This window comes from Pleurodeles waltl, chromosome 8 (genome assembly GCF_031143425.1).
Source record: "Pleurodeles waltl isolate 20211129_DDA chromosome 8, aPleWal1.hap1.20221129, whole genome shotgun sequence".
Taxonomy (NCBI): Eukaryota; Metazoa; Chordata; class Amphibia; order Caudata; family Salamandridae; genus Pleurodeles; species Pleurodeles waltl.
In genome coordinates this window covers 1,335,211,710-1,335,237,924 of record NC_090447.1, presented here as the reverse complement: position 1 = coordinate 1,335,237,924, position 26,215 = coordinate 1,335,211,710, and the positions used below count along the sequence as shown (strand labels likewise).

The 26,215-nt window shown below is 44.5% G+C and overlaps 1 protein-coding gene across 1 annotated transcript in view; it reads right to left on the bottom strand.

The window, feature by feature from the left end:
* GUCY1A2 (guanylate cyclase 1 soluble subunit alpha 2) overlaps nucleotides 1-26,215 on the bottom strand; it is a 1,233,955-nt gene that overhangs the window by 464,380 nt on the left and 743,360 nt on the right. The window lies entirely within an intron of this gene.

Below are 26,215 nucleotides of genomic sequence, written 5' to 3'. Positions count from 1 at the left end.
GTGCCTAAAAGTACAAAGCGCCACATGCAGCTCTTTGCGCGGGACCAAGACAAAACCACAAGTTCAGGCCATCCACGATGGAGCTCAGGCTGAATACTGGGATCAGGTTAGTCTCACTGAAAGTGATACCTTCTAAAGTCCAGAGCAAGGAGTTCCGTTGGCGGTGTAGGAGGCCACAAGGCATGGGGATAGTGTCATGAATGTTGGTCGCTGTAGCATGAAGAGACATCCGGGTGTCATGAACTGTCACCACAGTAACGAGAGGAGCCAGTCAGACATTGTGGATGGTCGAGCTGGAGATTTGCATTGGTGGTCACTGCCGGATGTCTATGCTGTGGCACAAAGTACACATTTCGTGTTGCTGGTAGTCAGTGATGGCAGCTATAGTGCAAGGAGTTGGATTCAATAAAGCTTTGTGCTAGCAGTCGGTGGGAGTGACAAGATCATGGCATAAACAGGCCTCTTCACACTCACAAAGACCCCAAAACCTCAGGGTTCCTTCTTTTCTTTCAGGAGGAGCTCAACTGATGCCACACCAAAGGTCCAGGACCTGGGGGACACCAATTGGGGATCAGGAACTCACTCCAGCAGAGGCCATCAGGGTTCAGCAAGGTCCAGTTGGTGGTCCAGTTGCAACAAGTTAGATGGGCATTTGCAGAGAGACTGCTGGAGCTTGTTGTGAATCTGTATCTCAGAACAGGCGGTAAATTAGCTGACTGCTGGAGTCACTTTAATCTGGGATAATGAGTGCAAATCTTCTTTCACAGCAACCAGGACAGGACTCACGTAGAAGGACAATCTTCTTCTGTATTATTCACAGGTCCAGTAGTGGGTCCGAGGGTCCCATTTTTAGGGTCTAGCACAAAGCGCTCTGACCCTGGTGTAATCTCTCTGTGGGCTTTTAACCATCCCATGTCAGGCCCATCAGTTTGGTTGGTTCATGGGCTTGCCTTTTAAAATTAGCATGATTTAATTAGTGAAAGGCTTGTATACATCATGCCTTTTCCAGTGTTTAGCCCGCCTTGAGCACACCGGCCAACTACTGAAAAACATATGAGGCTTGATCTATTCCGTATGGATTCTGCACTACGTTCTTTCTTCATTTCGTAGGCAGAGCGATCTCACTGGGCAGTAGTAGAGCGCTTTGCATGACATCGACCCTGTTACATGGATATTTGCACTTTTGCTGGTTATATGGATAATTGCACTTTTTCCGGTAACATGAATAATTGCACTTTTGCTGATCCGTTTTACTGCGAGCAAATTTCTGTTTCCTTTTGTGTGCTCACTTTGCACTCATGGTGGCCGTCGGCTTGCTTATGTGAAACTGTTTTACTTTTCAGTTTATATGGCATGAAAAGTCTGGTTAGGAGTTTACATGCTAATAACTTTAACTCGAGCAAACGCAAAACCTATTGCATTGCAAATGTTTGTTATATCTGTTGCCTACTTTGAAGTGGGGGAATCTTCTGGGTTACCATAGAACAGTGTGAAGTTCTATGTCAGTGTGCTGGGGCAGTGCCTTTGAAGTGCGTGTGTGGAAGGTGGAAGGTGACAGCTCTGCTCCCCATTGAGTCAGAATGGCCCATCCTGCCAATGCCAAGGCCCACTATTTTGTGCCTATCTGGGATTTATGCACAAAGGCCAATTGCCAACTTCAACGAGTCATGTGACCCAGTAACAGACTACAGACACCAATTGGTTAGGACCAAAAAAATGTCAACTTTCTAAAAATGTTGTTTTCAGAATTGTGACTTAAAATCTGATTTTACCATTAAGAAAGTTTTAAATTACAATTCCTCATACAACAAACATGACTCCCCTACCTGCTTCAAATAAAAAGTTATCACTTATTAAATGTAATAAGGTAACCCAATGTTATCCTTTGGGAGAGATAGGCCTTGCAATAGTGGAAAAAAGTATTTGAATTTTTTCTACTACCAGGACATGTAAAACTGAAAGGTACATGTCCAACTTTTTAAATACAGTGCACTCTGCCCCATGGGCTAGCTAGGCCCTAGCTTAGGGATGAGCTATACGTCTTAAAAAGGGAAGGATTAGGCCTGACAAAATGGTTTATTTTACCAGGTCGAAATAGCAGTTCAAAACTGCACACATGGGCTGCAATGGCACACCGGGATCATGTTTTAAAAGGCTAATTAAGTGGGTGGCACAATCAGAGCAGCAGGCCCACCAGTAGAATGAATTTTAGAGGCCCTAAGTACCTCTACTACCACTTTTCTAGGGAAATTCAAGTAAATTAAATGTGCCAATTGGGTGCAAGCCAGCTACACAATGTTTAAAGGAAAGAGAGAGCACAAGCACTTTATCACTGGTTAAAAGTAGTAAGGTGTGTGCAAATCCAACAAAAATGGATTCAGAAACAGGAGGTATGAAGAAAAATGTTTGGAGGTTACCCTTCAGAGAAGGTCAAGTCCAACACATCTGTTTTCTTCAACAAGCTGTCCACATCATGACTATGACTGGTGCTTTTTACAAATTCTAGGACACACTATTTAATATCACATGCAGCATGATTGTATGCATTATACTGTTCTACTAAAGAAGCATTGGGGTCATTGCATCTGATCCTTGATTTATTTTGTAGAATACATTATTTCACTTCTAGGGTGTCTTTCCTAAGTGATGTAAGCTACAAAGACATTCATGGCAGTAGATTACATTTTCTAGTAGCTAATTGCCAGTTCCTCCATTAATGATTCAATATATCACATTACAAGTTGTACCACAGGGTAGACAGTTGTCACATCTACAGTGGCCTATGACTGGTGCTAGGTTCCATACCAAGTTTCATTTTGGCTAGGGTTCATAGTCACCGATGCTGGTACTTTACAGCAGGTTTTTGATGGGCCCCTGAACAATGTTCAATCTTTGTATTGTACAGCTTTTTCACTGGCTGATTACTGATTTTCCCATTTACAAAGCCTAAGCAGGGACATAGTTTAGCAAGTGTAATTCTGGGAGTGTGAATCTCAGATTTCCCAACCAAAAAGCAACCGGTCACAGGGTGAATGGCTGAGAAGACCAAGATTCAGGGTAGACTCTTCCCACGAGGAACATGATCACTGTTGATTTACATTTGGTGGACTTTTGCAACTGATTTAGAGTTAGGCAGACAGGTGCTCCAAGCAACTGTGACAGAGTACCTGTCTGCCAAACTCAAGATCTGCCTGCCTGATTCTGAGCCAGGTGGACGTCAGGTTTTACATCAATGGAGTAAAATGTACTCCTCTGCTGTAAAACCTCCTTTGATGGCAAAGTAGGTCTTGTCAGAAGTAAGCCATTCAACTACTATCCTATTTAGAGTGACTAGTCGGATGGCTTTTTTTTTTACTGTCCGTTACAGACAGGTACATCCTGGCAGTGAGAGTCAATAAAAAAAAAAAAAGATACATTAGAAAACTCCCACTGTGTAGGTGTCATTTTTTCCCATTTTGGGAGTTCATTTTAGAAGAATACTAATCTTCGGAAAAGTTCAACAGCCAGCCTTCATGTTTGACAGAGCCATCCTTCAAACTTCTCATACATTCACAGGAACCAACATGATGGTGTTTCCTGGGTGAGCCCTCCCAATGTTTAGAGATGTTCATAGGGCAGAGTAAAGGTAGGGTGGCAGACTAAATCTTTCATCACCTGTCTGCCTTTACACTGTCTGCCAAACCCTAATTAAATCAGACCCTCTGCCCAGTGTGATACGGTGATACAGTGGGTGAAAAATGATGGTTTGGAATGCTACCCTGAGGGACTGCCATTAACTAGACTATTTGCAAGCATTCATCTCATCAGCCTTTGGGTGTTCTATTGCCAGTTGTATGCCTGGAGACATGCGACTGGCACTGCATTCCAGCCCTACTACTGCCAATATTTGTTAATTCTAAAAAATAATACACTTGCATCATTACAAAGAGCACTTTCATGGGTGCAGATTTTCTATTTTTAGCAAAAACCTTGCACTGAAAATATTGAATGTTACAGGGACATTGCAGTTAGGTTCACATTTTATCCAAAAAAAACAATAGAAATTAAGTAGTAATAGTTAAACTTATATTTACACTTATATTAAGAAACTATAACTCATGGCCTATAGTTACTTTCCCGCAGGAGTTACAGTTTCTTCAGATAAGTATAACTATAATTGCTGAATTTCTATAGTTTTGTGTGGTAAAAACGTAAACCTAGCTATGATGTCCCTGTAACCTTTGTGTTTTTGAGTGAATTTCTAAGTTTTTTAAATGTAAATTAATATATAAATACTGTGCGGTAATACATCAATGGCTGCATAGCATAAGCAGCCAGGCCTTACTGCCACCCTCCAACCCCCACATGCACCCACCCTTATCTTGGCAATGCATGGAGGGGTATGGTGTTTAGAGAGTGAGTTTTTGTTTCCACTGGGATGCAGATCTTTGGATCCATCGCAGATTTACATTGGGAGTCGCACTGTGTGCCGCAGTGGATCTGCAGATCCACCAAAATAAAATAATATTGGGCAATGTTTTGTCCATGAGGGTCCCTTAGAGACCCATTCATGTGTCCTATGGTTCAGGATAACTCTAGCCTGGCCCCCTATGTGTGTTTTTATTTATGTTTTCTCTGGGGAGGCCCAGCCAAGAAACAAAAAGATGGCCACAACTTTCCTTTCAAGTTGCGACCAGACAATCAGGGCCTTGATTTTTGCTGGGATCCTCAGGTAACGGTGGATCCACGGAGGATGAACTTCCCAAGATATCTATATTTTTTGCCTTCAATAACTCCAAAACTGCTGAACAGATTTACACCAAATCACGAAATTCATGATCTGTGGACCAAGATCTCGCTTCCTGCAACATTTGATGTAATTCTCTTTAGCGGTCGGGCTGTAGCTGTGTCTAAAGATTGAAAAATCCACATAGAGTGGGGAAAAGGCATTTGGGACCTCCTCTTCTCCTCGTTCCCCACTTGACAAATCGCCATGCAAATTTCAAGACAAAAACTAAAGTAACTTGTACAATACTTTTTAAATTTTTGGAAAGATTCACCAAATGGTGCCAAAGTAATTAGCAAAATGAAAAAATGCTTCATCTATGGAAAAAGCTGGACTTTACTATAAACACCTACTTGTATATATTACCTACAAGCAGTTTCCAGCAGCTAGTTATAGTTTAGGGCCAAGTATCTATAGAAAAAGCATTTTTTAACTTGCCTATATCTTTGGCTCTGTTTGACGAATCTTCATGAAATTTTCACAAAAGAAGTGTGCCCAAAGATCTTGTTGTGCTTGGAAAGATTCAGGATGATCCACGTCAACCGAAACTTTAGACATGCCTACAGCCCAAACAGCTGGACAGAATCACACCAAATTTGGCAAAAACGTTGTTTTTGGTCCGCAAATCACCCTTTTTTTATTTGATGTAAATTTGTTCAGTAGTTTTCAAGATATTAAGGGGAAAATAAATGTGTATATCTAGTGCCATGGATCTAGGGAGATCTCCTGCTGAGATCTGCTTGCCTGCCAACACTTCAAACAAGAAGTGTTGGCAGCTATTCTGGGTCTCAGCTTTCGTTGAGTCCCAAAAAAGTTTTTAAAAAGGGGGACGGTATGTATATTCTAAGACCCTAGGGGTCCCCCTCTCCCCACCCCCCACCAAGGCTTACATTTTTTTTAAATCACAGAGAAATCTGCATCTGGAACCACACATCCCACAACAGTTCTAACTGATTTTGCCCCGGGTGGGCCAGGTCCTGGGGGCATTTTGGGCAAAAATAGGAGGAGGCTAGCAGGGGGCCCCCCTACCAGGGGTTTCAGATGGCCCAGGACCACCACCTCCCCAGTCGACATACTAAAGTATGCGAGGGGACCGCACTGCACCTCCATGGGCAATATAGATACAAAGTATGCGGGGAGCAATACAGCACCCCCACAGACCGGGACTGCCACCTCCCAGGGATAATATCCAAACATAGCACAAAGTATGTGGGGGGTTACACAGCACACCCTCCCTCCAGGCACCAGGAATCTCCATCAATCCTGGGTAATATAAAGGCATGTGCCACTCTACATACCCCGGGTACAGCCATCACCCCAGGTCAAGATACATACAAAATATGCAGGCCATTGAGCTGCACCCCGTGTGCCCCTGGGGCCGCCATCTCACCAGAGCAATATAGAAATAAAGTATGCAGGGGGCTGCACTGCACTGCACACCTTGTGCTCTGGGATAGCCACCTCCCCCAGGGCAAAATAGAAACAAAGTACGTGGAGGGGCCATGCTGCACCCCCATAGCCCGGGGACCACCACCCTCCCGGGCAATATAGAAAGAAAGTATGCAGGAGCCGTGTGGCACCACCAGACCCTGGGTTCCACCACCTCTTAGGGGATATATAGAAACAAAGTAAGGAGAGGTGTGTAGCATCCCCACACCCTGGGGACCAGCACCTCCCCAGGGCAATATACGTGCAAAGTATGTGGGGTGGGTGTGCGGCACCCCCCACACCCTCGGGCCCGCCACCTCCCCAGGGTAATGTAGTAACAAAGTATGCAGGGGCCGTGTGGCACCTACATGCCGTGGGAACCACCACCTCCCTGGGGCAATATGCAAACAAAGTACAAAGTCTACCCCCTGCAAACTTTGTTTCTATTTTGCCAGGGAAGTGACAGTCCCAGGGACAATATGAATATAATATAATGAGGGGAGCACATAGCCCCCTTCCTGGAGCCATATTTGGCCCTGGGGACTGTCACCCCCAGGGCCAGCTTCTGCTACCTCCTGAGATGCCTACCCTCAGGAGCTAGTTGTTCGCTGTTGCTTAGGGGAGCTGACAGCTCTCACCAAACAAAAGCAAACACTCCACTCTACAGTAGTTCTTAGAAGAATATATCTATATATACATTTAAAAAAAGGTCACAGGGACATTGTGCCCTCATCATGCCCTTGTCATGCACTGCTAATTACCCCAGATATTACATCACTCATGACATCTTTTTGACATTATTGATAAAACCACTTTAACATTTACAGCAAAATTATTGAGAAAACTATGCATGGCGAGGGTGCCAGTTATAGTTATCATAGGGCGCAAGTAATAGTTAGTTGAAACACCTCTAACTATAATAGCTCAATTTCTGTGCTTTTGTGCATGTAAAATCTAAACCTAACTTTACCGTCTCTATAACCTTTGGTTTTTTTGTGACTATATAAGTCCAGAGAAGTCCACTATATCTAGAAGTAGACCAAAAGTCTTTCAGTAATTGTATAAGTTAGAAACACAATCTAATAAAAGAAATTCATGAAAGTTTACATCAACCTTTGATTTCTCATATATATCTAAAAGTTTCCACCAGGGGAACATTCATTTATATTTTTATCTCAGTACAAAGATTTAAGGATACATGGCATGTAGGTGTTTTTGTATCTAAATGCTTGACAGGTCAAGAAAAATGGCATATGGAAAGAAATTTTAATTTGCCTTAGGGACCATTTTAAAAATAACTATGAACATAACATGCCCTTATCGACATACAAAAGCACAATTTAATTCCCAGAAGCCAGTGTTAGAATCTTTCAGGCTCTATAAGAGACAGAAGGCCGAAAGAAAGGACATAATTTTTTAGTAGTGTAACCTTTTTTTATATGATTAAATATTGGCACTTTTCCAAAAATAACTCCATTCTGCAGGTTGAATAAAAAAAAGGGCAGATTCCATTTCTGTAAATAATTCTTATCTCTTTTCTTGAGACCATTTCCTTTGGTATCAGTTTTCTTCTGTTTATGCTCTGTATATCTTCACTCAGAAATATTTTCTCTATCTTCAACTTCTTCTACTATCCCTTTCTGATCACAGCTTTCTCTTACCGTCCTTCTCTCTCATTGACTCATCCCTGTTGTGTGTAACAGAGTATCTTTCTGTGATATCAGAACATAAATCCATTACCTAATGCTTAACTCTCCCAAAGCTAACCAGGTCTACTTTCCTCTATTACTGCTTCCAAAATCATTTCAAAGTTCCAGATCTCATCTTGGTAAATTTTACCTTACCGCACTACCTCAAGTGTCAAGCTCAGAGATAAGAGTAGAATGAGGCTCCTTCTATTCTTTATCTCAGCTGTTACTTTCCGGGATTACCATGTCCTCAATATTAACAAATCTGCTCCACTTCACCATCCACATTGTCAGGATCTCTTTAACCCTTGGTCCACCAAATTGTGGTACTGCTACAGCTTTTGTGTAGATCATCTCGAGAAATCCTTCAAACCTCTTGAAAACGTCCTTTGTTCAGCTACCTTTCAAACACCATAAAACCACTCCCATCTTAAAGTTTTCTTACCAAGCAGACTGGATACATTGTGTGCAATGGAGCCCCATAAAGGAAACAAAATAGCACTCAAATCTTTAAGTTACTTTGCGAAAATTCACATCAATACCTGAAAGGTACCCCACTATTAAACACATATCCTAGTTCATAACAATGACCACCTGCCCATTATGATTCACCTCCTTTTTATCTGCTATGTTTTCTCTTGAATTCCTTTTTGTTTCCTTAATGTATTTTGTATATTACTCAATTAGCCAAAAAGATAATTAGAGGAATTTTAAGAGACCTTTTTCTGAAGTAGCAGAAATGTTTCAAACATGGAGCAGTGCATTTCCCCTCCGATCCACGCTTGAAGCTGAGCTTCCAGAGCGGTGGGGGCAGCCTCTGATGACGTCAGCACATAAATGCGCACTGACGGCATCAGACGCCACAGGGAGAGGTCGTGGAGGTGGAAGGGGAAGTGATTCCCCTTCCGGCCCTGCCCAGGGCAGGGCGGTGCCAGGCCCTCAGGGCGAGCGCTAGCGCTTCCCCCGAGGGCCGGTAGCAGGACGTAAAGGTTACGTCCCGGGCACCCGAGCGGTGCTGCCCAGGACGTAACTGTTATGTCCAAGGCACCCGAGGGGGATTATGTCAGTAAGGCAGGGTGCGCGTAATTTAAAATAGGAGATGTGGAAGTTTAATGTTACTTATGTCCCTAAAGTGAAAAAACCCCAAAACCTATTGTAGCTGGACTGACTGTCTCGTGGAAAAACAATGGATTACATTATTACATTGAATAATGCTAATTTCAACTAGGAAATAGCTAGAAATGAAATTCAAAGTTGTCTGTTAATAGTTATTCGAAAGTAAATTTATTGATAAAATTGATTTTTTATAACTGGTAAGGAAAAAGTACTTTTAAAAAGTTACATTTTCCTTACCTACAGTTTCTGGAGACCCATTTCCATGAGATTTCTCAGTCAAATATACCCCTTGATGAAGTGTGAAAACTGCTCCCTGACCAGGACAAACGCCTTGGGTGTTGGGAGGTGTTTTTGTTCCTCTGGCAGGATGACCATCTAGGCTGTGCAAAGGAATTGATTAACTTTAAATAGGCTCCTGCTCTCACAGGCAAATGTTAGCTGCCACCTAGGCATGGGCCTTCTTTGTTCCTCCAGTCAGACAGGTACTAATCACAGTTAAAGAGGAGCTGTCCCCAGAACTGGTTTAACGTAACCACAGAGAATGGTTTGGTCATTTCCCTGTGTATAACTCTGGTTAGAGCATACAGCCTCTGCACAAAGAGAGAAGACTTTCACCATCTTGAATTTGGGCAGCAAGAAGCACTGTAGGATTGTTTGCAGTAGAGCACAAGGGAACTGATGCACATGTGAGCATTGTTACCCATGGGAACTTTTGCCATATTAGATGGGGGAGGAGTCAGTAATCTCCCCCACCCGCAAGTTGTGCCCGGCATGAGGCATACATGTGGCGCCGCTGGGCACCCACTTAGGAGCACTACTGGACCTGTGGAAGAAAGAAGAAGGACTGCAGCTGATGTTGAGACCAGTGAGGAGTTCGGAAGTGCTGGACCTGCTACCACCTGTACCAAGGACAAAAAAGTGAACCACAAGGGTCAGTAGGTTGACTTCCTGTTAAGTTACAGGTCTACAAAAAGCTGCAAAAAGTTAATTTTTCCTGAAGAGCTCAGTTGACTAGTTCCAACTAGACCTGCCAAGGACCCTCCTGGAATCTACTACTGGTGGGAGTCCTGCTCTCCAAGTGCTGTTCCTGAGGTCCGTGGACCCTTGGCTGTTTCAAATTGTATCCTGAATAACCTGGGACTTAGAAGCCGTTTTGCTCTAAAGACCCATGGAGGACTGGTATAAACCTGTGAAATCAATCCAACAAAGGTGTGCTTCAATTGGGCAAAAGATTCAGGTTACTTCCACTCTAAGCTTTTCTACAGCAGGTAATTCATTTCAGCAGGACAGCGCAGAAAAGGTATCTGGCCTACTGGAGCCCTCTTCAGTTACGGTATGCAGCCTTGCCCCATTGGAGGAACTAGAGTTCCCAAAATGTGACTAAGTCTGAATGTATAAGTCTCTCTGAGAGAAAATACAAAAAGTATCTGGCCTGTGAGGGAGTTTCCCCTGCTTTGCACTTCCCTCCAAAAGCCAACGGCTTCACTGGGACCTCATCTGAAGGTTATCTTGTCTTGTGGAACCCACCCCCACCACAGCCTGCTGCCTTGCTCCACTGTGGATTTGTGTCTTCCTTTTCAGAGACTAAGGGCCTTATTATGACTTGGGTGGATGGAAAAGCCCGTCTGCTGAAGTCCCAATGGGTACCAGTGCCACCAGTGTATCAGCCTCCCAGCCAGGCCCATTACGAGTACCACTGGGCCCAGCGGAAAACGGCCTACAGCATTGTCTCTGGCTGGTAATAGAGCCAGTGGCAATGCTGTAGTGCGTAGGGTGCACCAGCACCTGTTGCAATGTTCACTGTCTGCAAAGTAGGACGTGAACATTGCATTGTGGCCCCTTCACTGTCCATACCAAATGCATGGGCAGTGCAGTGGCCCTCATTGGGCCCCCCTGCGCCCCATCTCCATTAGTCTTTTCATGGTGGTGCTACTGCCATGAAACCACTGGCAGAGAATGAGGTCGTAATACCCAGGGCAGTGCTGCTTGCAGCGCTGCTCTGGCGATTTAAGACCACCAGCACCGCCAGGCCAACGATGAGTCGTAATCTGGCAGTGTTGTCGATCTGACCGCAGAGCTACTGCCGCCATCGTAATATGGTGCTCGGACTGCCACCGCAACCCTGGCAGTCATTAGACCGCCAGGGTCATAATGAGGCTGTAAGTTCTAACCAGGATGAACCTGATCTCTGTAACCAACCTGCTCTTTGTTATGGTTGGCTTAAAGAGCAAATAGATGACCACTGTTGGTGCTTAATGTTTTTTGGTGCTTTGTTTATTGAAAAATTCATATCCCAGGTTTCCCTTATTAGGTAGGTTTTTGTCATTTTGTTCATTACATTATTCTCTATTGTCATAAATTAGACTGTTTTTTTTATTGTGTTGTTTCTCAACTTTTTAACTGGATTGGTACCTCTGCTATACGCTATACTCATTTTTAAAATATTAGCCTGTCTTCTCTATGCCATAGACACAATAGGTTGAGCTCAGGGTTAAATGACTAAAACCTTTTCTGGACCCAACAATAATAGTGATATTATTACTTATTGTGGACTACTGTCCACCCCAACTAATAATCCACCTTCTCACTGTACTCTTGTTTTGTTTCCTTTGAACTAACTAAACTGACATTACCTAAATCATAGATATAGTTGAAAAGTGCAGAACTGGAGACTTCGAGCCCTATTATGAGTTTGATGGACGGAAAAGCCCATCCGCAGGTCTTATTAAGAATTTCCTGCTAAGCTGGCGGGTGGAAACCTGCTGGCCTACCAGGGAACAGGTTACTGCATTCTCCCCGGCTCGTAATCGAGCCGGCAGCAATGCTGTCACCTGCGGGGTGCACCAGCACCCTCACAATGTTCACTGTCTGTCTGCAAAGCAAAGCAGACAGTGAACATTGCGATGGTCCTGGCCGGGGGGGAGATGTACTGCCCAAGCCTAGAGCATGGGCAGCGCAGGGGCCCCCTGGGGCCCTCTGCATCCATTCTCTGCCAGCCTTTTCATGGCAGTGCTACTGCCATGAAACCGCTGGCGGAGAAGGGGAATCGTAAACCCCAGGGCAAGCGCTGCCCTGGTGGATTAGGACAGCCACCAACCTCCTGGCGGAGCTGGCAGATTCCTGGTGGCCCAACCGCCAGGGTTGTGATGTGGTGGTTGGATTGCCGCATTGGCAGTGGTCCAGACCTACACCGCGAATGTGGCGGTCTAAATACTGCACACTCAAAATCAGGTCCAGTGTCTTTAATGATCTTGAGAGAGGCGGGCACATTAAATGCTGGGTTCTGGGGAGGGCAACTACTAGGAAAGCTACAAAAAGTATTAGAGTAGATTCATTATAGGGATTGTGGTATATGTAGTCCAAGTGAAATTGGTGGTTGGGTTAGAAATCATCCTGAGTCTTGAGCGTCAAGAAACAATTTTCATTTATTTTTTCAATGCTTAGAAGGTGGAAAATCCTAGGTTTGGTTAAATAGGATACGTAATCTAAGGGCTACATTGCAGTATTTGGAACATGACTATTGGATTTTAATGCTGGCTTTCAAGCAAGACCATGTTTGGGTCCAAACAAACCTCCTAATCTCCTTAAGCCTCAAACTGTAGGCATCTGCAAAGCAAATATATGACAACCAACTGAATATGGTGCTAATCTAGTTTTGCTCCAAACATTTGTTCTCCCCCCCCACAGGCAAGGTTTTGTAACCCTGATTCACAAACTATCTTCTTCTGGGCAAGGGCATCTCCCCAGGGGGGCAAATTATTTTTATGCCTTTTAGATCGGCCTTTTCTAATTAGGCCGATCTGCCTCCGGGGGGCAGAATCCGCCAGACAACAGGGATTATTTTTCTTTTTGTTTTATGTTTTTTAGTTGTGGGGAGCAACCCCTTAGGCAAAAGTCACTCCCCTGGGGGCAAAATTACCATTAGGCCATTTCTGTCCCCCCTGAGGGAAAATCGGCCTATTTTTATTAGGCCAATCTGCCCCCAAGGGAGGCAGAAACCACTAGACACCAGGGATTTTTATTTTTTTGCTCAGTTTCACGCAAGGGGAGCGACTCCTTGGGCAAGGTCGCTCCCCAGGGGGGGCAAATTTATTTCAGGCCATTTCTGACCCCCTTGGGGGCCAATCAGCCTATTATTATTAGGCTGATCTGGCAGAAACCACTAGGCACCAGGGATTTTTTTTTGTGCCAATTTCATGCAAGGGGAGTGACCCCTTAGGCAAGAGCTGCTCTCCCGGGGGGGCAAATTTATTTTAGGCCATTTCTGTCCCCTTTTCCCCCTTGTGGGGGGATCGGCCTATTTGTATTAGGCCGATCTGCCGGGGGGGGGGCAGAAACAACTTTTTTTTAAAAAATGTTTTTTAGTTGTGGGGAGCAACTCCTTAGGCAAGGGTCACTCCCCTGGGGAGGGGAATTTATTTTAGGTCATTTCTGCCCCCGGGGAGGGGCAGAAACCTCTAGGCACCGGGGATCTTTTTTTTCTTTTTTTTTAGACATGGGGAGCGACCCTTTAGGCAAGGGTCGCTCTCCTGGGGGGAAAACTATTTTTAGGCCATTACTGGCCCCCTTGGGGGCAGATCAGCCTATTTTTATTAAGGCAGAAACCACTAGACACCAGGGATTTTTATTTTTTGCTTCAATTTCACACAAGGGGAGCAACCCCTTAGGCAAGGGTCGTTCCCCCAGGGGGCAAATTTATTTTAGGCCATTTCTTCCCCCCTTGGGGCACCAGGGATTTTTTTTTGTGCCAATTTCACGAAAGGGGAGAGACCCCTTAGTCAAGGGTCGCTCTCCTGGGGGGGGGGGAATTTATTTTAGGCCATTTCTGCCGCCCTTGGGCACAAACCACTTAGGCACCAGGGATTGGTGTGTGTGTTTTGTTTGGGGGTGGGGCAGCCCCTTTGGCAAGCGTGGCTCCCCATGGGGTCATATTACTGTTGGCCATATCTTCCCCCCTTGGGGGCAGATCATCCTATTTTTGGAAGGCCCCAAGGGGAGCAGAAAGCCCACCAGAGACCAGGGAAGATTTTTTGTTCAAAAATAGAGGGTGGGGGTATAGCCATACCACCACCCCAAATTTATTTTGCCAAAATTGGTCTACCCACCAGTGGGTAGATGGTTCAATTACCCCCAATCCACTCCCCAGGAGGGCAGAAAGCCAGGGAAATAAAAAAAAAAAATAGTGGGATGGTGGCTACCAACCAGTATGGGCATTATTATGCCCCCAACCCAACTGAATGGGGTAACAGTCTTTCAGCTCTTCCCCGCACACTAAAACATCTTATCCCATGGCAAGCAAGAGAACATTTGATTATTTTGGGTTCTGGTTTTACATTTGGGCCATGAGAGATTGTTTTACTCTCAAAATCGTCCCACTTGGAAGGGTGAGGGCTGCACTTTTTGGACTTTGGGACACTGCTGTGTAGAAAAATCCACAAGACCTAGAAACATCTGAAAACTAAACATCTGGGTGAGTCCAGTATGGTGTGCTTCACATGCACCCCGCACCATTTTCTCACCCACAATGCCCTGCTAACCTCCAACTTTGCTGAAAATCACACATTTTTCCCACATTTTTGGAATGGAACCTTCTGGAATCTGCAGGAATCCACAAAATTTCTAACACACAGCATTGTCGCATCTATACCCATAAAACATCTGCCCCACTTGTCAGCCTAAAAACGTTTTTTTCATACTTCCCTTTTGGACCCGCTTTGGTTCCCCCTCATTTTTACATGTTTGTGCTCTTCCCCTTTCACAGGCACTTGGCCCACCTACACAAGTGAGGTATCATTTTTACTGAGAGACTGAGGGGAAAGTTGGGTGGGAGGAAATTTGTGCCGGTGCGGTGATCTGACACAGAAATGTTGGAAAAATGTCATTTGTTAACTAAATTTGAGGTTTAATGAGAATTCTGAGTAAGAAAACACTAAGGGATCCACGCAAGTCACACCTCCCTGGATTCACTTGGGTGTCTAATTTTCAGAAATGTTTGGGTTTGGTAGGTTTCCCTAGATGGTTGCTGAGCCCAGGACCATAAACTCAGGTGCCCCCCCCCCCAAAAAAAACAGGTAGTTTTGTATTTGATCATTTTGATGTGTCCACATAGTGTTTTGGGGCATTTCCTTTTGCAGGCACTAGGCTTACCCACACAAGTGAGGTACCATTTGTATCGGGAGACCAGGCGGAACACTGGGTAGAAGGAAGTTTGTGGCTCCCTTCAGATTCCAGAACTTTGCAGCACTGAAATGTGAAGAAAAAGTGTTTTTTTGCCAAATTGTGAGGTTTGCTAAGGATTCTGGGTACCAGAACCCGGTGAGAGCACCACAAGTTACCCCATCCTGGGGTCCTGTAGGTGTCTAGTTTTCAGAAATGTCCAGGTTTGCTTAGGTGCTGAATGAGCTAGAGGCCAAAATCCACAGCTACGCACTTTGCAAAAAACAGCTCTGTTTTCTCTGGGAAAATGTGATGGGTCCACGTTGTGTTTTGGGGCATTTCCTGTCGCGGACACAAGGCCTACCCACACAAGTGAAGTACAGTTTTTATCGGGAGACCTGGGGAAACACTGGGTAGAAGGAAGTTTTCAGTTCTCCTCAGATTCCAGAACTTTTCAGCACTGAAATGTGAGGAAAATTTGTTTTTTGGCCCAAATTTGAGGGTTGCAAAGGATTCTATGTAACAGAACCTGGTGAGAACCCCACAAGTCACCCCATCCTGGATTCCCCTAAGTGTCCAATCCTCAGAAATGCAGAGGTTTGGTAGGTTTCTCAAGGTGCCGGCTGAGCTAGAGGCCAAAATCCACAGTTTGCAAAAAACATGCCAGATTTCAATGTAAAAATGTGATGTGTCCGTGTTGCATTTCCTGTCGCAGGCACTAGGCCCACCCACACAAGTGAGATACCATTTTCATCTGGAGTCTTGGGGGAAAACAGAATAGAAGAACAAGTGTTCTTGCCCCTTGTCTTTCTCAAAAATGTTTCCTTCCAAATGTAAGCCAGTGTATATAAAAGACATCTAATTGAGAAATTCATTGTAATTCACATGCTATTATGGGAACCCCAGAATTCAGAGATATGCAAATAACCATTGCTTTCCAACACCTTATCTTGTGCCCATTTTGGAAATACAAAGGTTTTCTTGATACCTATTTTTCACTCTTTATATTTCAGCAAATTAATTGCTCTATACCTGGTATAGAATGAAAACCCATTGCAAGGTGCAGCTCATTTATTGGCTCTGGGTACCTAGGGTTCTTGATGAACCTACAAGCCCTATATATCCCCGCAGCCAGAAGAGTTCAGCAGACATAATGGTATATTGCTTAAAAAATCTGACATCACAGGAAAAAGTTACAGAGTAAATCTCAACTTCAATATTTTTTTATTTCAGCTGTTATTTTCTGTAGGAAACCCTTATAGGATCTACACAAATGATCCCTTGGTGAATTTAGAATTTTGTCTACTTTTCAGAAATGTGTAGCTTTCGGGGATCCAGCATTGGTTTCACACCCATTTCTGTCTCTAACTGAAAGGAGGCTAAAAGCACAAAAAAATTGTAAAAATGGGGTATGTCCCAATAAAATGCCAGAATTGTGTTGAAAAATGTGGTTTTCTGATTCAAGTCTGCCTGCTCCTGGAAATTGGGAATATTGTGATTTTAGCACCACAAATCCTTTGTTGATGCCATTATCAGGGAAAAAATCACAAGCCTTCTTCTGCAGGCCCTTTTTCCCATTTGTTTTGTAAAAACTGAATTTTTGCTGTATTTCGGCTAATTTCCTTCAATGGGAACCCACAAACTCTGGGTACTTCTAGAATCCCTAGGACATTGGAAAAAAGGACGCAAATTAGACATGGGTAGCTTATGTGGACAAAAGGTTATGAGGGCCTAAGCGCGAACTGACCCAAATAGCCAAAAAAGGCCTGGCACCTGAGGGCGAAAAGGCCTGGCAGCAAAAGGGTTAAGCCTACTTCGGGGTGATGTACTAATATTTAAAAAGAAGATTTAGACCTGTCAAAAAGGTTACTTTGACAGGAAGAGTTTGCTGTTTAAAACTGCCACAGCTAGGCTACAATGATAGGCCTGCAGACATGTTTGTACTGTCACTGTAGTAGATGACTCAAGGGGTGCTGTAGTCCACCAGTAACATTTAACTTACAGGTTAAATGCACAATGTATGAGAGGCCTATATGTTAATTAAATATGCCAATTAGGTGTATATTAATTTGACATGTTTATAGGGGTCTTAGCACATACAGTAGGCACTGGACAGCAGTGTTTCCTTCTGCAGAGTTCAAAATCAAGCAATAAAGTCTAGTAAAAAGTGGGGGTGGCTACACAATAAAAGGGCATTTTCCTACAACTACAATACCCATTATGTTTTAAGCTAGTATATAAAAGTCCTGCTCTGGAAACCACAGCCATAATGAACTAGAAAGAGGTATTCACTCTACTAGTGTCTGCTATCATTTATTGCATAGTGATCTATGTGCTGCTTTTTAATGTCACATCGGCACAACACTTCTGTTTTATGATACTAAAGAAATACATAAACAAATTCAAAAACGCCCAAATATTAAGCCCCCACGTCTTTATTTGCTTCTGCTCACGGATCAGACCTTCCAATACATCAATTTTCTCACCAGATTGGGAACTGGAAAATACACCATAATAAAATTGGTTTGAAATGTTACCTGGTGATAAGCCTTACACGAAGGATTCAGGGAAAAACAAGATTCTATCTCGCATTCAGTTTATGGTCTGACAAAAATGCAGTAGTGAGGAGCATAACAAATACATTTTTTTATGAATCCTGCAAGATGCTTTATCATTTCTGACTACTGATTTGCCCATCAATGCTAAAGTTCCCTGCAGCAACTCAAACTGAATATTAAGTAAACATTGACTCCTGCTGGAGGGAATATCAAAAGGTGCTAATCAGAGGTTTTATAGCCCTAGACCTCAGAGTCAGCTCTAAGATCCATTACTGCTGCACGGCCAAGTAATATCATGTAGATGTTTGTAGCATCTTTTCTGAAAAATGCATTTTGTACATAATTTTTCGACATTGTGCAGAAACCGAGGGTTAGCTACTGTGCAGAAGTATAAGAAGGAGATCCATTGAAACAGCGCCCTGACGCTAGTTTAAAGTAGGGCATTATAAATCTTGCTGGGGAAAGGGGAAGATTGTTCTTAACATTGACCTAATATGTTGTTTAGACTATTAATTATTCAGATAACATGTCGGCATCAACATTTCTCTGGGAAAATACAACCAATATTATCTATATTTTGCTGCTCCGATGGTGGCAACTCACATCCTTGCTTGCTTTAGAGGCCATGGCACCCTTGCTAGGCCACTGCAGCCACCATCATCTCCGAGGTTTCCTCTGCACCAGCTCCAGGTATGCCAGAGAAATGTTCACATTCTCACCTACATATAATCTAAGCCCTTCAGACATAGTTAAACATTGCTTTTGCTTGCTAGATTTGCTATCCCGAGTGCAGGGAAAAACACCTATGCATATGGAACTATCCCCAAGCATTGAAACTGGCAGGGATCGTGCCTCTATTTAACCTCTTGCCTTCCTGACTCGCTATTTGTGCACCCCCTCTTGTAGAGTTTTTTCTTATAATATTGAATCAAACATGTGTAGCTCTTCTGTCTCTATATTACTGTCATGAACATTACAAATATTATGTTGACACAATTCGGAATAGTTGGTGATACAACTTGCACATCATTTTCTATTTCTCTACTTGAGATTTTTTTTCTTCATTAGACCATTGGAAGTTGGCAGCTCCATTGAAAACAATGGAGTGCTGCGGGCTTTTACTGGCCGGTAAAAGCCCGCAGCGCCAACATTCCAATGTTCGCTTTGTTCACAGCAGCAGCTGTGAACAAAGCCTCACGGAGCCCGAGGGGATTTTAATCCCCTCGGGCTCCGTGAGCAATTTGTTTTTTTAAATGGAACATTCTGCCCTGAGTGGCAGAATGTTCTAATAGACTTAGAACCCGCTGTAGCCGGCTCTACTGGCTATTAAAGGCCCTTTCCCCTGTTAAATGCCCTAACGCGGGAGCGGGCCTTTAATAGCCGGTAGAGCCCACTGCGGCAGGTTCTAAGGCTATATTATTTCAACATTACGCAATGTGTTCAGTTTCTCTAACAAACACATATACATCTAGCAATGCTAAGTTAAGAAATGGCTCAGGCCTTGTCATAAGGGTTTTTGATTGTAAGGGCTATTAAGTATTACAATTGTTGGACCAGGCCCTTTCTGCAGGTTCACCTCAGATTTTTGCCTTTGTTTGCAGAACTTGTTTTAGATGCCATTTATGACCCTGCACACTTTACTCCTGCTAACTAGTGGCAAAGTGCTTCTAAACCTGGTAAATTTGTCCTACACCGAATGGCACATTTAATTTACTCATAAGTGCCTAGTGTACTGTACTACATGTACCCAGGGCATATAAATGAAATGTCACTAGCGGGCAGCAGCACTCATTGTGGGACCCACTAAAGAAGCAACGTAGACCATGTGTTAGGCGTTCTACTGCTGCTTGTAGTGCAGCTTAAGCTGACATTTTGACCTGGCAAAATATGCATTTCGCCATGCCTATACCTCCCTTTATAATACCTTTAAGTCAGCACTAAGGTAGGCCCTAAAGGTTGATCGGGCAGAGTGCATGCTATTTAAAAAGTGGGACATGTATCCTCATGATTTACATGTCTTGACAGTGAAGAACTCCTAAAATAGTTTATCATTGTAGCAAGGGTACCTCTCCATAGACTTACATCATTACACTTAATAAGTGGTAACTTCAGTTTGGGAGCAGATAAACAAATACTTATTCCCCTGATTTTAATTTAATTTAAAATCCTCTTTAATGAGAGATTCAGACTTTAGGATACTATTCTGAAAATAACACTTTTAGAAAGATGACATTTTCTTGCCTAAACCAAATGTGGCTTTCTGCCAGTGTCAAAAGATTGTAGTGGCTCTCCTGTCATGTGATGTGTATTCATTCCAGACATGGAACAAAAGGGACTTGGGTGTGAGTAATGGTGTTCCTCTGCTGAGGAGGATGGGTTGTACTCAGCCCCCCTGAGCTTCAAAGGTGGCCTGAGGCTGTGTCCACTCCTTTCCTGACTCCTGAGGATGCCTGCCCTGTCCTTGGTTAATGCACCTAACATCTGGGCCTGTCTGCCCTTTGTTACCATAGATTGTTTGGAGCAAAATGAAGGGTAAAGCCAAAATTGACCAGAACCAGGTTGCGGGTAGACAATGAGAGTAACCGCCACATACAGGGTGGCACACAGAATAATAAATGTACCCCCAGAGCATCTTATTAGAAAACATCTGGAACTGTGGAAAATCAGAAGAAGGACTGTCCTGCTATCTGAAGATGAAAGACTGTACCTGCTTGCCTTGAACCCAAGACCCTTAGAAGTGACTGCAAGGGTTAGATGTCTGACCTCCTGTTTGACCTACTGGGACATAACAAACTTCAACAGGTCTTCCCTGAAACTGTTCAACTGAACAGCATCAACTGGGCATGCCTGAGCCGGGCTGCTGGGCTCTGCTTGAGGGAGTCCTGATGACCAAGAGGTTCCTTACCAGGTCCCAAAATGTTGGCTAGCAGCACAGAATACTCCTCCTACTTCAAGACTGCAACCACTGAGCTGCAGGTGAAACTTCTGAAGTTTTGGCCTCTTAGCCACTGCAAGCAGACCCTTCTCATTAGCAACAACCGCTGCGTCTCCTGCGAACACAAAGTACCAATGATGACCTGCTCTCATATCAACTGTGAACTTCTCGCAGCTTCTGCCAACGTGAAGCTACGTCTGAAACTACTACTGTGGACTTGGACTGTCTTCAACGGGATGAACCTGGTCCCTGCATCTGATTTACAATTCATTGTGGTCTGCCTCAACTTGTAACTTTGACCGGGTCCAGTGTGACCAGATAATCGTGAATGGCACTTTGTGCTTTTTGAAGCTAATTTCACCTGAAACATTAAAAATTCATAACTGTGGTTCAACTTATTGGAATATTGTCGGGTTTGTGTCATTTTATTCATCACAATATAGCCTATGTTTCTAAATTTGTTGGAAATTTTTCTGGTGTAATGTTTTCACTTTACGCACTGCTTCCAAGTTAAGCCTGACTGCTTTTGTACCAAACTATCAGAGGGTTAAGCACAGGCTTATTTAGTCATTTTTGTGGTTCACATTAACAAGGAATGTGCTTATTATTTGATTGGGGCTCTTGCCCCTCTCAACCAAGAACCCACTTTTTTACAATTATACCTTACTAAAACGTGATGTAACCCAGGAAAATGATACAAGTCATCATGAAAAAGTTAAGGAATTTATTTGCAGAAGCCATGCATTCCTCACCCTTACTGGCTCCCTAGTAGAGCTTGATTTTCCTTTAAAAAAGTGCAAATTGTGATCTAGTTCTATCAGCGGAAACAAAAGTTCAATAGGAAAGCTGACACATGTTAATTTCACTTGGTGTCATAAGTTTAGGGATACCAGTTCCTGCATGTAGTAGTTTTGAATGAGCTTGAGCTAACCTGGAAGTAGCACAAGTGGCCTGTCTTATCAAAAGGGAAGCTGAATTGCTGCTTTGGTCACATTGTCTGTAACTCACACAATAACATAGGAATACGCATAAAAAATAGATATTTCTCTTATTGACTGTTCTTAGCAGAGCCCCTATCTCCCCTGCTACCACCTCACCCTCCAAACTAAGGATGGATTTACTGTCTACATTTCTCCCCGTGGGCACCATCACTAAGTTCCCAATGTACCTAGCTGGTCACCAAACAACTTTCCCCGTACTTCCTGGCCAACCCCAGGCACAAGCCATTATGCACCCTCTCTAGGCCCTTTAGGAACAACAGCGAAGTGGCTGCTACCCACTCTACATGGACCTCACACTACATATCTCTACTTCTCTGCCCCACTGAAATACCTCTCGGGCAGCCACTTCCCCATTTCCTACCCAATCACACTATTTTGTTTTTATTGGAGTCTTTTCTTATGGGTTGTTTGGGTGGTGTTGGAGGAACATTTATCACTCTTTTTGAGTTTTTCTACTCATACATGTTGAACACTAAAGTACCCACAAATACATATCAGCGGCCAATAGCTGTCCTATTCACTAAAAGTGCGACACTGCTTTTTAAAAAAAAACGTCATAAATTGATTTGAGAGCTGTTGGACTTTTTTGCTTATGCAGGGTCATCCCCAATGTTTATGCCTCCTGCCTCCTATTTTTTTCAGACCTGTTGCTGTTGGCTTTTGAACTCTGAGCACTATACCACTGCTAACCAGTGTTAAAGTGCATATGCTCTCTGTGTAAATTGTATGTAATTGGTTTATCCATGATTGGCATATTTGATTTACTAGTAAGTTCCTAGTATAGTGCACTTGTTGGAGTGTGACTTTTAAAATTAATATTAACATGAAAAGCTTGCAATATAATGTGTAATGAAGCCGCATAGAAGATGTGTTAATGTAGAAATAATGTACGCGTTTGAAATGTGCCCACGGGGAGTGGCCACCAATGTATACAATGATTAATGAAACTGACTAATGATGAATTAACAATGTACTCATGTATGGTTTTCCATTAGCGTGTCTTAATTAGAGTCATGTATTGGGGTTTGCTAAATTAATCACTAGGCCTTAGTTAGCAAGGGTCTGGGCCTAGCTGCCTGGTCTCATATTAACTGTGTTTTTCTAACGTGCCTTGCGCTGCTTTCCTGAAGGACACGAAGCTGTACTTTTCCAGAAGCTGGAGATATGTGTGTAGCTGTAGTAAATTATTTCTCATGGGACCCGACTTGCTCAAGGAGACATTCTTGCCAAGTGCAGCAGTGTAATTCGCAACAGGTGCAAGGTCGCCTGGACTAGGAGAAGACAATGGAACTACTGACTGGAGCGACAAGTGCAACTTTTCTTACCTGACATTCCACCCGTTGAAGACGTCAGTCACAGGAGCCAATCAACTGCATGAGAAATGTGTTAGGTGAAAATTCTAGTAAGGTGTGTGAAGGATTATTGGACAGAGATAATGATGCACCAAATATTGCCCAATGGGAAATTAGAGACTTGTTAGACAGTTTTGATATAACGGCGTGACCCGAGGAGAAATCAGCCATTCTTCGCCATTCTTCATCATCCCTGGCTATTCTGAGAGACTTTGGTGGTCATTACAACATTGGCGGTAAAAGCCGCTTACCGCCGTGCAGAAGACCGCCAACAAACTGCTGCAGCCGTGGAATTCCGCCTCAGCTATTATGACCAACAGCACGGTACCCGCCAAAATTCAGACACCCACACAAGTCCGCCACACCAAAGGTCAGTGATAAACTGGCGAAAACAAAACCTCCACCGTCACGGCAACAGAAATACGCCCACACTATCACAACCCATGAGTCCATGTGGCGGTCTTTCAACCGCGGTATTCCATTGGCGGTACACACCGCCGTGCTCAAAATACACACACATATACAAAACACAGCCACATTGGACAAATCGAAATACACACACCTGATACACATACATACACTACTCCCACACACCCAATACAATATAAAACACACACCCACATCACCCACAAACCCCTACGACCACATTTACTGAGAGAAGGCCACAGAGAGACACCATCATCATCAATACTAGCATCCACAGGCACACAACACCATCACCCACATAACTTCTACGCACCTCACACTACACACCACTACATATCAGCACACTTATCACCCCACACACAACTCCACACATCACCTACACCACCCCATGGCACTGCAAAGACACCCCAGGTTCTCGGAGGAGGAGCTCAGGTTCATGGTGGAGGAAATCGTCCGGGTAGAGCCACAGATATTCGGAGCACAGGAGCAGCACACCTCCATTGCAAGGAAGATGGAGCTATGGCGAAGAATAGTGGACAGGGTCAACGCAGTGGGACAGCACCCAAGAAATCGGGAAGACATCAGGAAGATGTGGAACGACCTATGGGGGGAGGTGCATTCCGTGGTCTCAAGACACCAACTTGCGGTTCAGCGGACTGGCGGCGGACCCCCACCTCCTCCCCCACAACTAAAAACATGGGAGGAGCAGGTCTTGGCGATTCAGCATCCTGAGGGCCTCGCAGGAATAGATGGAGGAATGGACTCTGGTAAGTCAAATCTTAACTATTACATCTCCCACCCTACCTGCATGCCAGCACATAATGCTGGGGGCATTGGCAGTGGGCACACGGTCCAGGGGACGGAGGCCCAGGAACACAGGGGAACTGGGAGGGCTGCTGTGAGACAGGGGGCAGACAGGCCCAGGGAACCCACTCTCCACGAGAACCTCTCCAACATCATGGGAGCCTACCACCACTCCCAGGAGACGATGGCAACGGTACTGGCCAAGTTTCAGGAGACCCAGCGCCTGCAGGAGGAACACTATGTGGGCTTCAGGGAGGAACTCAGAGCCATCAATTCCACCCTGGGCACCATCGTAGGGGTGCTGAAGGAAGTACTCAACACCAGGAGGGACACTGTGGCACTACAAGGGGCCCCTGACACTAGCCTGGACAATGAACTGCCCACCACCTCCGCCGGCGCTAGTGGACAGGAGGCACCGCCACAGGACTACCACACCAGCACCCCACCCCCTGCAGAGGGAGAACCACATCGCAAACAGTCCCTGAGATCCAGGACAAAGACAGAGAACGATGCCAAGACCCCTGCCAAGAAATCAGACCACCCTGAATGTCATCCTACTGTCCCACTTTGTCACCCTGTCCATCCTTAAACTGCCCCAGCTCCACTTCCTATGCCCATTAGGGCAATGCACCTGTGGGACTAATAGACTGGACTCTGCCATGGACATTCCTCCGCCATCACCCCTCACCACTTTGCTACCCCCTCCAATATTGAGCACTAAAATAAACACCCTTAAATCACACAACAATCTGGAGTCAGTCTGTGATTTGGGAATACTGTATTAGCAATTACTGTGGCAAAAAGCTCTTTCATATGTAATGTCAACATACCTATGTCACACAGCTGTAGTCCATGAGGAATCAAAGCAGATGTCACACATTGGGACCCACATTGGTGAAATTGTAAGGGAAAGTGACAACTCAGTGACCATACACTGGGTGAAAACGACAGACAGTTGAGAGGTAGTAGTGTTAAAGTACATGTAGTAGGCAGGTTTGTATTCTTACCTGTGTTTCACTGGAAATATTGATGGATCACTGAGTCCCTGTTGTCCATGTCTTCTTCTTCTGCTTCCTCGTCTTCACTGTCCATAGGCTCCACTGCTGCAACAACACCGCCATCTGGACCATCCACCTGCAGAAAAGGCACCTGTTGTCGCAAAGCCAAGTTGTGAAGCATACAGCAGGCCACGATGATCTGGCACACCTTCTTTGGTGAGTAGAATAGGGAACCACCTGTTGTGTGGAGGCACCTGAACCTGGCCTTCAGGAGGCCGAAAGTCCGCTCGATCACCCTCCTAGTTCACCCATGGGCCTCATTGTATCGTTCCTCTGCCTTTGTCCTGGGATTCCTCACTGGGGTCAGTAGCCATGACAGGTTGGGGTAACCAGAGTCACCTGCAAATGGCGAGGGACAACTGGTAGACACACACTAACCTGTAGGGATATCCCCAGACCCAGACAATCATTCCCACTGTCTTGCTTCTAGGTGCTCACCTAATAGCCACACACTGTGCCTCTGGAGTTGACCCATCACATAAGGGATGCTGCTATTCCACAGGATGTAAGCGTCATGCACTGAGCCAGGGAACTTGGCATTCACATGGGAGATGTACTGGTCGGCCAAACATACCATCTGTACATTCATAGAATGATAACTCTTCCGGTTTCTGTACACCTGTTCACTCCTGTGGGGGGGGACCAAAGCCACATGTGTCCCATCAATGGCACCTATGATGTTGGGGCTATGTCCCAGGGCATAGAAATCATCTTTCACTGTAGGCAAATCCTCCACCTGAGGGAAAACGATGTAGCTCTGCATGTATTTCAGCAGGGCAGACAACACTCTGGACAACACGTTGGAAAACATAGTCTGGGACATCCCTGATGCTATGGCCACTGTTGTTTGAAATGACCCACTTGCAAGGAAATGGAGCACTGACAGCACCTGCACTTAAGGGGGGATTCCTGTGGGATGGCGGATAGC